Source organism: Euprymna scolopes, unplaced genomic scaffold (assembly GCF_053919585.1).
Source record: "Euprymna scolopes isolate OS-2025 unplaced genomic scaffold, ASM5391958v1 sca22, whole genome shotgun sequence".
NCBI lineage: Eukaryota > Metazoa > Mollusca > Cephalopoda > Sepiida > Sepiolidae > Euprymna > Euprymna scolopes.
Genome location: NW_027633236.1, coordinates 149,706 through 162,205, shown reverse-complemented (window position 1 = coordinate 162,205; position 12,500 = coordinate 149,706). Strand labels below are relative to the sequence as shown.

The window sequence follows — 12,500 nt, the reverse complement described above, 5'->3', positions numbered from 1 at the left end:
GGCCCCGAGCGGGACCACAGGTTGCGGAAGGCGTCCAAGTGAGCGGCGGCGAGAGGCGGAGGCCCCCGGGGTCGACTCCGCGGCCCCCGGGTCGGTGTGCGGGCCTCCAGAGCTCGATAAAGTAGTGGTGTCGCTAGCGGTCGAGAAGGCACTTTTCGACGCCTACTGCCACCCCCACATGGCGGTAGGCGCAAAACTGGAAAATCGCCGACCAGAAATGTCGCTTCGTATAATCGACGTTTTTTTTGACCACCATTTTCAGGTGTCGGAGGTGGGTCTGGACGAATACCAACACCATTTCTGGGGTTTCACAACCGCCCGGCTTCTCCGACATATGTTGGAAAGGAGTAGCGATCGAGCGACGGGGGCTGTCGGTAGGCGGCCGCGGGTTGCATGTGTGCCCGGGACAGCACCCCCATCCAACTAAGGGGTGTCCCCCGGGGGCCAGGGGGACCTCGTCCAGGTCGGCCGGGCGCTTCCAGACGCCTACCGACACCGGTCAGGTCGGCGAGGCTCCCGGCGGCCCCGAGCGGGACCACAGGTTGCGGAAGGCGTCCAAGTGAGCGGCGGCGAGAGGCGGAGGCCCCCGGGGTCGACTCCGCGGCCCCCGGGTCGGTGTGCGGGCCTCCAGAGCTCGATAAAGTAGTGGTGTCGCTAGCGGTCGAGAAGGCACTTTTCGACGCCTACTGCCACCCCCACATGGCGGTAGGCGCAAAACTGGAAAATCGCCGACCAGAAATGTCGCTTCGTATAATCGACGTTTTTTTTGACCACCATTTTCAGGTGTCGGAGGTGGGTCTGGACGAATACCAACACCATTTCTGGGGTTTCACAACCGCCCGGCTTCTCCGACATATGTTGGAAAGGAGTAGCGATCGAGCGACGGGGGCTGTCGGTAGGCGGCCGCGGGTTGCATGTGTGCCCGGGACAGCACCCCCATCCAACTAAGGGGTGTCCCCCGGGGGCCAGGGGGACCTCGTCCAGGTCGGCCGGGCGCTTCCAGACGCCTACCGACACCGGTCAGGTCGGCGAGGCTCCCGGCGGCCCCGAGCGGGACCACAGGTTGCGGAAGGCGTCCAAGTGAGCGGCGGCGAGAGGCGGAGGCCCCCGGGGTCGACTCCGCGGCCCCCGGGTCGGTGTGCGGGCCTCCAGAGCTCGATAAAGTAGTGGTGTCGCTAGCGGTCGAGAAGGCACTTTTCGACGCCTACTGCCACCCCCACATGGCGGTAGGCGCAAAACTGGAAAATCGCCGACCAGAAATGTCGCTTCGTATAATCGACGTTTTTTTTGACCACCATTTTCAGGTGTCGGAGGTGGGTCTGGACGAATACCAACACCATTTCTGGGGTTTCACAACCGCCCGGCTTCTCCGACATATGTTGGAAAGGAGTAGCGATCGAGCGACGGGGGCTGTCGGTAGGCGGCCGCGGGTTGCATGTGTGCCCGGGACAGCACCCCCATCCAACTAAGGGGTGTCCCCCGGGGGCCAGGGGGACCTCGTCCAGGTCGGCCGGGCGCTTCCAGACGCCTACCGACACCGGTCAGGTCGGCGAGGCTCCCGGCGGCCCCGAGCGGGACCACAGGTTGCGGAAGGCGTCCAAGTGAGCGGCGGCGAGAGGCGGAGGCCCCCGGGGTCGACTCCGCGGCCCCCGGGTCGGTGTGCGGGCCTCCAGAGCTCGATAAAGTAGTGGTGTCGCTAGCGGTCGAGAAGGCACTTTTCGACGCCTACTGCCACCCCCACATGGCGGTAGGCGCAAAACTGGAAAATCGCCGACCAGAAATGTCGCTTCGTATAATCGACGTTTTTTTTGACCACCATTTTCAGGTGTCGGAGGTGGGTCTGGACGAATACCAACACCATTTCTGGGGTTTCACAACCGCCCGGCTTCTCCGACATATGTTGGAAAGGAGTAGCGATCGAGCGACGGGGGCTGTCGGTAGGCGGCCGCGGGTTGCATGTGTGCCCGGGACAGCACCCCCATCCAACTAAGGGGTGTCCCCCGGGGGCCAGGGGGACCTCGTCCAGGTCGGCCGGGCGCTTCCAGACGCCTACCGACACCGGTCAGGTCGGCGAGGCTCCCGGCGGCCCCGAGCGGGACCACAGGTTGCGGAAGGCGTCCAAGTGAGCGGCGGCGAGAGGCGGAGGCCCCCGGGGTCGACTCCGCGGCCCCCGGGTCGGTGTGCGGGCCTCCAGAGCTCGATAAAGTAGTGGTGTCGCTAGCGGTCGAGAAGGCACTTTTCGACGCCTACTGCCACCCCCACATGGCGGTAGGCGCAAAACTGGAAAATCGCCGACCAGAAATGTCGCTTCGTATAATCGACGTTTTTTTTGACCACCATTTTCAGGTGTCGGAGGTGGGTCTGGACGAATACCAACACCATTTCTGGGGTTTCACAACCGCCCGGCTTCTCCGACATATGTTGGAAAGGAGTAGCGATCGAGCGACGGGGGCTGTCGGTAGGCGGCCGCGGGTTGCATGTGTGCCCGGGACAGCACCCCCATCCAACTAAGGGGTGTCCCCCGGGGGCCAGGGGGACCTCGTCCAGGTCGGCCGGGCGCTTCCAGACGCCTACCGACACCGGTCAGGTCGGCGAGGCTCCCGGCGGCCCCGAGCGGGACCACAGGTTGCGGAAGGCGTCCAAGTGAGCGGCGGCGAGAGGCGGAGGCCCCCGGGGTCGACTCCGCGGCCCCCGGGTCGGTGTGCGGGCCTCCAGAGCTCGATAAAGTAGTGGTGTCGCTAGCGGTCGAGAAGGCACTTTTCGACGCCTACTGCCACCCCCACATGGCGGTAGGTGTAAAATCGGAATAGACCGGACCAGGAATGTCGAGGGGGAAAAAAATGACAAAGTCCTGGTGTGCCTAGCCTACGAGAAGGCACTTTGCGACGCCTACCGACATCCCCATGTGGCAGTAGGCGTAAAACTGGAAAATCGCCGACCAGAAATGTCGCTTCGTATAATCGACGTTTTTTTTGACCACCATTTTCAGGTGTCGGAGGTGGGTCTGGACAAATACCAACACCATTTCTGGGGTTTTCCAGTTTGAAAGTTTTATAAAACATGTTCGGTAGGAAGCACACTTTGGTGTGTCGGTTCGTCGGAGCAGCGACTCTTTGCCTCGTGGTGGTCCGGAACGTCTCTACGGGCTTGTCGCAAAGGCGTCAGAAAGTGGCATCTCCGCCGCCTAGGGCTGTCACCGTTATCGCTGTCGCCCCGCGCTCCAACTTGTTTTGATCCGCCGCCTTCGTTCCTGCCAACCGTGCGCCCGCTCATCGTCGTTAGGTTATAATACGTGGTACGTGTGTGTGCTTCTCCGTGGACCTAGGGCTGCTCGACGTGTCGAACGATATGTTGGAACAACTAACGGCTCCTTTTCCTGGTTCCATAGTCGTCGTGGTACCCGCGTCGTCAGCCATATCTATGTCCACCATGTTTAGCCGATACGTTTGCTGCAGCTTCTGCTTCCGCCTCAGCGTTCGCCGCTCTCAGCCGCCGCTGTTGTTGCTGCCGTTCTGCCATTCAACCACTACCTGCGAATCTTTCGATGATCGGCCGAACGACCCATCGCTGTGCGACCGATAAATCCTCCGGATTAGGGAGAAACGCCGCCGCTCTCTGCCGCCGTCGAACGGAAAAACGTACATTGTAACGAACGAACGAACGAACGAACGAATTAACGAACGAGCGAACAAACAAACAAAAATAGCCGCGGGGGATGCACTATGTAGATCCTGATCCCCTTGTAACCATACGTACGTTGTTCGATGCTCTCCCGTCCTGGAAGTCGCCGCAGCAAACAGGAGGATGAGCAGCAGCAGGCGCCGCCGCCGTAACCGCCGCCTGCCTGCCGCCTCCTACTCCTGTCAGCGTCCGATCTCACAGCCGTGTGAACGTTCGCTGACACCCGATTTCTTTCCGTCTGGCAAAACCTTGGACGTCCCGCTCGCGGTACACGTGCTGCAGCGACTTCTCGTCCGACAACGCATAAGCGTCGACGTCTGCCGCCGCATCTTCTGATACGTGGACGGTGATAGCGCTAGTCCCTTCTTGCGCCACCTCCACCTTTGTTAGCGCCAAAGAAGATCGATCGAGCAGTCGTGGTCGCAGTCGATTAACCCGTTTTCACCGTCCGCAGTTCCCAAGCCGCCGATCAAGTCGTTGCTCTTCTTGTTCGTTCTTCCCATACCGTCGATTTGCACGGCTGCCGGATGAGCCATCCTCTGTCCGGCGAAGCGCTCACGTCAGTGATCGATACTTGCACCGACAGTCCTCCCGCTCGCGACTCGGTGCTCGAATCGGACTCGTTCGTTTTTATCTCGATGCGATTGTGAAAAGGGGGACCGGTCGTCAATGTCGTGTGTGTCGACGATGTTGTTCGCCCGGTCCGCCGCGTTGTTGTCGTTTTTTTTTTTTTTTTTTTTCCCCTAACGTTCGCCGTCGCACGGACGAAAGGGTGAGAAAAAAAAAAAGCTCGAAAAAGCCGCCCAAAAAAATCGGACCGAGGAGCCGCTTGCGAGAACGCGCCATGTGCACGTTGTCTCTCCTCGGTTTTCCGAGCACGAACACGACGCCGGTCGGTCGGTCGGTCGACGAAGGCGACGACGAAGGTGACGGGAAAATTTACGCCGCCGCTGCCCTGGTCCAGCTCCTCCCCGATGACGGCTGTGATGTTGACGTTGACGTTGGCGACGACGACGACGACGACGGAGAGCGACGACGACGACGAGACGGCATCGATGGCGACCACGATGACGACGACCTCGACGAGTTCAGTCTGCACCTTGACCTCCGATGTCCGTGTGCACTGCCGTCGTGCTGTTTGTCGTTTGTCGTATGTATCGCTGTCAAGGGTGCCGTTGTCGTTGTTGTTGTCGACGTTGTTGCTTGCTCTCTCGTCTCGGTCGGTTGGTACGTTGATGACGACGACGACGACGAAGACGACGACGACGACGACGAGACGGCATCGATGGCGACCACGATGACGACGACCTCGACGATTCCAGTCTGCACCTTGACCTCCGATGTCCGTGTGCACTGCCGTCGTGCTGTTTGTCGTTTGTCGTATGTATCGCTGTCAAGGGTGCCGTTGTCGATGTTGTTGTTGTCGACGCTGTCGTCTGTTCTCTCTTCTCGGCCGGCTGTGACGTGGACGTTGACGACGACGACGACGAGACGGAATCGATGGCGACCACGATGACGACGACCTCGGCGAGTTCAGTCTGCACCTTGACCCTCGATGTCCGTGTGCACTGCCGTCGTGCTGCTTGTCGTTTGTCGTATGTATCGCTGTCAAGGGTGCCGTTGTCGTTGTTGTTGTCGACGTTGGTCGCTTTCGTTCTTTGAGTCTCGGTCTCGGTCCAAGTCAGGGGAGAAACAAAAAAGAGGCCATCAGCGCGGGCAGCGCGCTTCTACTGACGGCGAACCTCCTCGAAAAACAAATAAACACGTGCCCGTCGTTGTAGTTGTCTGTCTTATGTCGGTCGGTCGGTCGGTCGGTCTGTCGTTCTGTCGAAACAAAGTCCCAAATTCCAACGATACCTGGTTGATCCTGCCAGTAGTCATATGCTTGTCTCAAAGCTTAAGCCATGCAAGTGTAAGTTCACGCCACGCATTAGAACGGGCGAAACCGCGAATGGCTCAGGAACCGGACCTAATCCTCGGGACCGTATTCCTCCTCGGAGGCGATGGATAACTGTGGCAATTCTAGAGCTAATACATGTGACACAGGCCGCGATCGGTCGGCGCGCCGTCGTCGCCACGCCTCGCGCGCTGGCACCCGCGTCGGCCGTTCCGGGTCGCGGCGCTACATATTAGACTGAGACCGATGCGCGTCATTCCGTCCTCCCGTCGTCGGCGTTCCCGCTCGCGGGTCCGTTCGGTGGCGGGGCTCATAGGGCGGCGCGCTCCGCTTTGGTGACTCTGGATAACTCACTGGTCGATCGCACGAGCTTTCACGCCCGGCGACGGGTCTCTCGAGGGTCCGCCCTATCAACTGTCGACGGTCGGTTAAGTGCCTACCGTGGTTACTACGGGTAACGGGGAATCGGGGTTCGATTCCGGAGAGGGAGCATGCGAAACGGCTACCACATCCAAGGAAGGCAGCAGGCGCGCAAATTACCCACTCCCGGCACGGGGAGGTAGTGACGAAAAATAACGACGCGGGACTCTGTCGAGGCCCCGCGATCGGAATGAGTACACTTCAAATCCGTTAACGAGGACCAACCGGAGGGCAAGTCTGGTGCCAGCAGCCGCGGTAATTCCAGCTCCGGTAGCGTATATTAAAGTTGTTGCGGTTAAAAAGCTCGTAGTCCGAACTCGGGTTCGTGGTCGCGCAAGCGGCCCCGGGGCGGCGGCGCCATCGTCCGTCGTTGACTTTGGTCGTCCGTTCGCATTCCCGGCCCTTTCCGCCGGTGTCAACCGCTAGCATACCCGCCACGCGGTCCTGCCGGCGAGGTGGACGAGGAGGTCGTGATCGGGATCCGGGAAAAAAAAAAACAAGTGGTCGTCGGTTCGGTTCCGGGAGTAGTCTAACGGGGGGGTGCTACGTGTGTGTGTTTGGGTGTGTTCATTCGCATCCCCGCACTCTGACCCCCGCGCTTCTCTCCCTCTCCCTTTCCGCGCGTTCCTCTTTTTTTTTGAACCCCCCGGTCCGCTCCGAGTCCCTGCTTCGTGTCTTGTCTGCGCGCGTGTTGCGGTCGGCGGTTTCTCCTCCAAGGGTGCTCTTAACCGAGTGTCCGCGGCGGCCGGTACGTTCACTTTGAAAAAATTAGAGTGCTCAGAGCGGGCTGTTCAAGCTTGCATACGATAAGCATGGAATGATGGAAGAGGGCCTCGTCTACGTCTGTCGGTCTCCGTCTACGGCGAGGCAATGATCGAAGGGAGCGGTCGGGGCCACTCGTATTGCGACGTTAGAGGTGAAATTCTTGGATCGTCGCAAGACGAACTGCAGCGATGGCGTGTGGCAAGCACGTTTTCCTCGATCAAGAGCGAAAGTCGGAGGTTCGAAGACGATCAGATACCGTCGTAGTTCCGACCGTAAACGATGCCGACCGGCGATCCGCCGGCGTTCGCTTCCATGACCCGGCGGGTAGCCTGCGGGAAACCAGAGTTCGGTTCCGGGGGGAGTATGGTTGCAAAGCTGAAACTTAAAGGAATTGACGGAAGGGCACCACCAGGAGTGGAGCCTGCGGCTTAATTTGACTCAACACGGGAAAACTCACCCGGTCCGGACACCGGTAGGATTGACAGATCGATAGCTCTTTCTCGATTCGGTGGGTGGTGGTGCATGGCCGTTCTTAGTTGGTGGAGCGATCCGTCTGGTTGATTCCGATAACGAACGAGACTCCGGCCTGCTAACTAGTGCGCCGATGTCAGTGATTTTTACGGCGGGCTCGGCGTCCTCCGTGGCGCTCGGGTCCGGGTCGGTTTTCTCACGCACTTCTTAGAGGGACGGGTGGCAGAAAGCCACACGAGGCGGAGCGATAACAGGTCTGTGATGCCCTTAGATGTCCGGGGCCGCACGCGCGCTACACTGGAGGTATCAGCGGGGACTTCGCCCCGGCCCGAGAGGGTTGGGAAACCTCTGAACCACCTCCCGTGATAGGGATCGGGGCCTGTAACCAACCCCGTGAACGAGGAATTCCCGGTAGGCGCGGGTCAACAGCCCGCGTCGATCACGTCCCTGCCCTTTGTACACACCGCCCGTCGCTACTACCGATCGAACGGTCCGGTGAGGTCCTCGGATCTGGCCGACGACGCCGCCGGGCAGTGCGCGACGTGTCCGTCACGACACTCGTGCATCTACGCCTCGGCGTTCGATGCCTGGAGAAGACGACCGAACCCGATCGTTTAGAGGAAGTAAAAGTCGTAACAAGGTTTCCGTAGGTGAACCTGCGGAAGGATCATTACCGTTTTCCCGTTCGAGACTGGTTTGTTGTTTTCCGGCCTACCTCCTCTGTCTGTCGGCGTCAACGCCTCGAATGCGCGCAAACAAACCTATAAAAGGCGGAGCGAGAGATAGATTTGTGGTGACGCGGAGGTTTTTAAAGCCCCAGCTCTTCTTGCTTGCTTCCGCGTCTTACCACCTGTTTGTTTTTTCGCCCACCGCAAGTGATGGCCGCTTCTTCTTTGCCTTGTCGCCGCTTTATCGTTTTTTGTTTTTTTTGCAGCCGCTGTGCCACCGCCGCTAGCTAAAAACAAACTACTCGCGACATTGCAATGCCGTCACGCCTCCTCGCACAGACCTCCTCGCACACTACTAAATCTATATAAACAAAAACTAATATAAAAAACCCAAGTGCTGAACCCTGGACGGGGGATCACTCGGCTCGTCCGTCGATGAAGAGCGCGGCCAGCCGCGAGAACTGATGCGAATTGCAGGACTCAGTGAACATCGACACCTCGAACGCACATTGCGGCCCCGAGATCCCTTGTCTCGGGGCCACGTCCGGTCGAGAGGCGGAACGTTACATGTCTTTCTCCGTTAACGAAACGACATCTTGCCGTCCCCGTGCCCGCCCGGTCCTCGGCACGGTGGTAACCGGGACGTCGCAGGAGCGAGTGACGAGGGGGAAGAAAAATAAAAAAAGAATTGACTCCTTTCAATGTCTTTTTTTTTTTTAAAACCCTCTCCGGCCTCCTCCTTCGTCTCCCGCTGGCAGACCGCGGAGTCTTTTCCCTTTTCGACCGCGTGAAGAAACACTGTGGAGGAGGAGCAGGAGGAGTCTGTCCGAAAGCAGCCGAAGGGAGAACAAAACAAAAAAAAAAGCACCGACCTAACCGACTGCCGACGTAAGCGCCGCCTGCTCGTCTCGCTCTCTGCCTCATGAAGGTGTCTCTCAGCGACGCCTCGAGCAGCGCGACGAGCACGGCCGTCGCACCGTAAAAAGGTGGCCGCGTCGTAGGCAACGTCGGATGGGGAGGACCCACGCTTTTTTTTTAATTGTTGGCTTCTTCATTTTCGGTCGGACGGGCGCTATATCGGCCAGCCGTCGTCACACGGAGGGTACCGATCGAGATTCCTCTCCTCCAAACACCACACTCTACTAAAAACCGCCGCCCTCGGCTCGGACGAGACGACCCGCTGAACTTAAGCATATCGCTAAGCGGAGGAAAAGAAACCAACCGGGATTCCCTTAGTAACGGCGAGTGAACCGGGAGAAGCCCAACGCCGAATCCCGTCGCAAGTTAAAGGCTTCGGGACGTGTGGCGCATGGGTCGAAGGCAGCCGTTCGTTTTCGTCTCGCATAGTTCGGAGTTCCCTCGATCGGGGCCGCCCGCGGCGGGTGCCAGGCCCATTCGGTGCGGACGGCGAGCGACGGCCTTCGATCCGAGAGTCGGGTTGCTTGGGAACGCAGCCCAAATCGGGTGGTAAGCTCCATCCAAGGCTAAATACCGGGACGAGTCCGATAGTCGACAAGTACCGTGAGGGAAAGTTGAAAAGAACTTTGGAGAGAGAGTTCAAGAGAACGTGAAACCGCCCAGGGGTAAACGGGTGGGACCGCTCACCGCGATCGCGGGGGGACTCAGTCCGGTGCTGCCTAGGCTCGAGCCCAAACTCGATGTGTGTTCTTGAAAGAGAGGCCGTCGCGGCACAGGTCGTCGTTCGTCGTGTCCGCGGGGAACTCGTTCTCCGCGGGCCAGCTTTTGTGCCCGCGTCGCCGACGAAGGAGACGGGCCGCGTGGATAGCGGGAAGGGAAACGTGGTGACGACCGCGGCGTCGGTAGGTGGCTGCGTCGGTTGGCTGCGACGGAGGGGACTCGTCCTCTCGATCGCTGCTGCCGCCGGGCCCTAACCCGCCGCATCCGTCGCCGCCGCTTCTTCTTTCCTCCTGCTCCCTCCGCGCGCGACTCCGCTGCACCCGTCCCCTTCTCATCGCTCGGCGTAATCATGGCGCGGGCGCTTCGGCGCGACCTCCGCGCGGCCGGCACCGGACGCACTTCCCCTCCGGTCCGTCGTCGCGACCCGTTCCCGGCGTGCAGGTCGAACACGCGGGTTTTTTTCCGTAGGCGGCAGGCGTTTCATCACCCTGAAAACCCCCGTCTTCCCACCTTGTGAAGTCGGGGGCCACCGGCCGTCGGGCCCGCGAACGTAACTGCCCCTTTCTGCCGGGAACGGAGGAAATCTGACACGATCCGTTACACGTGGCGAGCCGGTCCGTTTTGATCCCGCCGGAAGTCGCGTGCGGGCGACGCACTCTGTGTGTCGCTCCTTAGGCGCCCCACCGTCTCGGGCGCGTGCGCGATGAGAGGCGGGATAGGACTGGCGCGGCCTCGCCGTCACGCACCTCGCCGACGTTTCGGGTTCTTGTCGGGGGCAACCCCGCCCGCGCCCGTTTCCGTTTCCGGAGAGGTCGCTCGGCGACGCTTTTTTACTCGAGCCGCCCGCCACCCCGGGTCAGCGACGTGCATCGGCAACCCACCCGACCCGTCTTGAAACACGGACCGAGGAGTCCTGGCCGTTCGCGAGTCGTAGGGGCCACCTCTGACTAACCCCGAAGGCGAAGCGAAAGCGAGAGAGCGTGTAGGAGGGCGTCGATCGGGAGAGGTGTCGTGGCAAAGTCGTCCGGGGGTCGTCGGGGGGTGTCGTCGGTCTCGTGCCGTCGTCTTCTCCTCGCCTCACCCGCCTCCGAGCCGTGCCCGATCCCGCCGGCGCGGCGTTTTCGGCCTTCCGCCGTCGCTGCTGCGGTGCCCGCAACTTTTCCTTTTTTCTCTCTTCCCGAGAGAGATAGGAGAGGGAAGGCTCGTGGCTGACGTGCGGTTGTTTTTCCCTCCTCCCCGAGAGGGGACCGGCGCATCTTCCAAAAAGGGGAATTGCCGGGCGCCAGCTTCCATATCCTCCTTCCGCCCATCGGTGAGATCCCGCGGCTTGAACTAGTCCTATTTTGTCGTCGAGTTTAGGCGCTGCGCGCGGGCGCATCACCCCCGGGTCGGTTTCCCCTTTTTCCGAGTACGACTCGGCCGACTCTGGCGTAGCGAGCGACCAGGGACCCGAAAGATGGCGATCCACGCCCGGTCGGGATGAAGCCAGAGGAAACTCTGGTGGAAGTCCGAAGCGCCTCTGACGTGCAAATCGATCGTCGGAACCGGGTGTAGGGGCGAAAGACCAATCGAGCCGTCTAGTAGCTGGTTCCCTCCGAAGTTTCCCTCAGGATAGCTGGCGCTCGATCGTCGCAATTCCATCCGGTAAAGCGAACGATTGGAGGCCCCGGGGCCGTTCACGGCCTCGACCTACTCTCGAACTCGGAACGGGTGGAACGGGCCGACTCTCCCGAACGACGGAGCCGACCCATCCGGCCGCCGCCGCCAGCACGCTTCGCTGGGCGGTTGGTCACCTCGAATGCGAGTGCCAAGTGGGCCACTTTTGGTAAGCAGAACTGGCGCTGTGGGATGAACCAAACGTCCGGCTAAGGTGCCTAACGCGACGCCCATGAGATCCCCGAAAGGGTGTCGGTCGATATAGACAGCAGGACGGTGGCCACGGAAGTCGGAATCCGCTAAGGAGTGTGTAACAACTCACCTGCCGAATCGACCGGCCCCGAAAATGGATGGCGCTGGAGCGACGGACCGATGCCGGACCGTCGCGGCGAGGAGCGATGAACTTTCGCGCCGAAACGATGCCGCGACGAGTAGGAGGGCGCCGCGGCGAGCACGGAAGCCTAGGGCGCGAGCCCGGGTGGAGCCGACCGCGGGTGCAGATCTCGGTGGTAGTAGCAAATATTCGAACGAGACCTTCGAAGACCGAAGTGGAGAAGGGTTCCGTGCCAACGGCGGTCGAGCACGGGTCAGTCGGTCCTAAGACGCGGGCGAAAGTCTTCCCGAAAGGCGCCGGATCCGTTATGAAAGTGAAAGGAAAGCGAATCGAATCGAATCGAATCAAAAGCCCAAACAAAAAAAAAGCGGCCGGCCTCCCGTCGAAAGGGAATCGGGTTAATATTCCCGAACCCGGACTCGGAGAGGGCCCGGGGGTGGCGACGCTGTCGGCAGCGATGTCGGCGGCGCCCGTCGCTTCCCGGGCGAAACCGCGGTGACGCAAGCGAGCCCGGAGACGTCGCCGGGAGCCCCGGGAAGAGTTCTCTCTTCTTCGTAAAGGACCATGTCCGTGGAATCGGCTCGTCCGGAGATACGGAAAAGGTACCTGTAGAGCGCCGCGGCTCGGGCGGCGTCCGGTGCGCTTTCGGCGGCCCTGGAAAATCCGGGTCCGGTTTTCGCAGCTCTCGAGTCGGTCCGTACCCACCATCCGCAGCAGGTCTCCAAGGTGTACAGCCTCTCGTCGATGGCATCAATGTAGGTAAGGGAAGTCGGCAAAATGGATCCGTACCTTCGGAAGAAGGATTGGCTCCGAGGACCGGGTCGGTCGGGCCGTGCCCGCGCGAAGCGAGGAACCGGTACGGGGCTGTAGCGTTCGCTCCGTTCGCGCTTTGCGGCGAAGGCATAGGGGCCGCGGCGGTCCGTTGTGCGGCGGCGTGTTCCGGTCGAGCGGTCGCGGTCAAGCGAGCGTG

The 12,500-nt window shown here is 60.8% G+C and overlaps 2 non-coding genes and 1 pseudogene across 2 annotated transcripts in view; all 3 read left to right on the top strand.

Annotated features, from left to right (window-relative positions):
- The first annotated feature begins 5,535 nt into the window (after nucleotides 1-5,535).
- LOC145273907 (small subunit ribosomal RNA) lies at nucleotides 5,536-7,907 on the top strand (annotated as a pseudogene).
- Nucleotides 7,908-8,302: 395 nt separating this feature from the next.
- On the top strand, nucleotides 8,303-8,460 carry LOC145273900 (5.8S ribosomal RNA). Its single transcript, XR_013866553.1, has one exon. It is a non-coding gene; the product is annotated as a 5.8S ribosomal RNA (ribosomal RNA).
- A 595-nt stretch (nucleotides 8,461-9,055) lies between these two features.
- The window catches only part of LOC145273879 (large subunit ribosomal RNA), a 5,720-nt gene continuing 2,275 nt past the window's right edge, over nucleotides 9,056-12,500 (top strand). Inside the window, exon 1 of the ribosomal RNA XR_013866539.1 lies at nucleotides 9,056-12,500. This exon is cut by the window's right edge and continues 2,275 nt beyond it. This is a non-coding gene — a ribosomal RNA (large subunit ribosomal RNA).